We start from the raw sequence: 2,425 nt of genomic DNA, 5'->3' as shown, positions 1-2,425 counted from the left end.
ATTATCTTCATTTCAAATCATTTATCGAAATGTTTATGAATGTTTTTATATATATATATATATATATATATATATATAGAGAGAGAGAGAGAGAGAGAGAGGTAATGGGATCCAAAAGACCCAAGGTGACAGGTAAGGCTATGTAAGTGCCATGGAAGGACCGTAGTTAAACTCTCGGTTCGATAATAATATGAGTGAGGAGTCTAAAGCGGGTCTTGTATGAGCATCTATATGTTAAATAAAATGAGACAACAAAGCCATGGCTGTTTAGAATTTTCAGGATATTTATAAAGAGAAAGTTAGTCTTACGGCTGTTTCTGGGATATTAGGGATATCCCTTCATCAAAGACGATGTGAGATGGTTGAATAGAGGGAAATAGTAGAGTTCACTATAAGGAGTATTTTGGAAAAGGGTGGAAATACGAAGTATAAAGGGAAATAAGAGAATAAAAGTAGAAATAAAAATATAGACTTCTTTGAATGAACAACACATGGATTCTACGTCTCCACACTTTTCATTTGTAATGACAAAACATGAACTCCTATCGAAATTTACATACCATGGACAAGAAGCATTTCTACCACTTCTACGTACTACTTTCCTTGGATAATGGCACTGCAAATATAACATCCTACATATATTTTTCTTTTTTCTTTTATTCTCTTATTTCTCTTTATACTTCTTATTTCCACCCTTTTCTAAAATACTCCTTATATTGAACTCTACTATTTCCCTCTATTTAACTATCTCACATCGCCTCTGATGAAGGAATTTCCCCGAAACAGCTGTTAGACTAACTTTCTCTTTATAAATGTCGTGAAAATACTACGCAGCCTTGGATTTGTTGTCTCATTTTATTTCACATATACACACACACATGCACACACATGCCCACATGCACACACACACACACACACACACACACACACACACACACACACACACACACATAAATGTATATATATGTGTTTATATATATATATATATATATGTACACGTACATGATTATGTATACCTGTCTATTTATCTACCTATCTATATATCTGTCTATCCATATGTGCGTATATATGTATGTATGCATGTATATATGTATGTGTGTGTGTATGTATATATGTACACATGTATGTTTGTATGTTTAAACTAGAAAGCCAATGTAAGGATGAGAATTAAATTGTAAAGAAAATTTCAGTCATGTCCTCGGTCTATAGTTCTTGAGAAATAAAGATCCCCTGTTTAAATCACATGTCTCAGCCACCAAGAATGTAAACATACGATTAATCTACTCTCCGTGAAGCCTCGCTCAACCACTCTGGTTCCATTTTTCAGTCTAACTCAGGAGCTGCTGGTTATTCACAACCAGTTATCCTGTTACCTGGTGAGCATGAAATCTATCTGACGTGCATTCTAGTTGATCCTGTAACGGACCAATTATATAATTTTCTTAATGCAGAAGATTAGGCTCTTTGGCTTTCCTAACTCCAAGTAACTTAATTTGTTTCCCATTAGTGTTGCTCAGTATGTCCTTTAAAATTTACCCGTCTTGATAACGATACCACTGTCATTTGTTATCACGATAATCTCCAGTATTTTATTCCTAGTCACCGTTCTTTATGTTCAGAGCTTTTACAAAAAGTCACGTTTCAATTCACTTTGGCTAGGACCGTACAAGCAATCACATAGCAATCCCTTCGCTATCATACATTTTCAGAGCTCTTGAAATAATTGGAGTAATGACATTTAGGCGTTCATACCTGTCAGAATAGTTGGAATACTTGATGTAATGGCATCTTGTGACGTAAGGATAGCTACAGTAATTGGATAATGGCGGGTGGTGAAAGAAAGATAGATAGAGAAAGAAAGATTTTATTCGTTTGAGAGAAAAGGAAGTTAGTTTATATAAATAACGAATGCTTTAATTTGATTTTATGTGTCAACGGTGTTGCCCATAAGTAAATATCTGTGATAGTATTTGTGTGTTAATTGGTAACAGTTTGTATTTATGAAGCTGAAATATCTTCAATTACTATTGAAAGTTATATTTTACCGAGTATTCAAACGATTGAAAAAGGGAAGCAGCATAACAAAATATAAAGAAAAACATTCGTAAATGCATTAAGATCGATTTTGCGAGTAAATTGAGGAGCTAGTGACTGGTCATATATGTTCATATAATGGCATATAATCAAGATAGGAAACAGAGCCCTAAGATGGAATAACAGAGGTAATGATAATAGTTCCAGTATATTTAATATAATGTCATATCGACGAGGTAGAAGGCAGATTCGAGAGATGAAGTCTTGAAGTAATTGTGGTTGGTCATATATGTTAACTTAGAGGATGAGGTGTCATATTACTATTCAACAGACATTTTCTATACGGGACAGTCTAATATGAATAGATGCATAAATAATGTTGTCACAATTT

This window comes from Octopus bimaculoides, chromosome 3 (genome assembly GCF_001194135.2).
Source record: "Octopus bimaculoides isolate UCB-OBI-ISO-001 chromosome 3, ASM119413v2, whole genome shotgun sequence".
In the NCBI taxonomy this organism is placed as follows: Eukaryota; Metazoa; Mollusca; class Cephalopoda; order Octopoda; family Octopodidae; genus Octopus; species Octopus bimaculoides.
Note: the sequence above shows the minus strand (reverse complement) of the source record.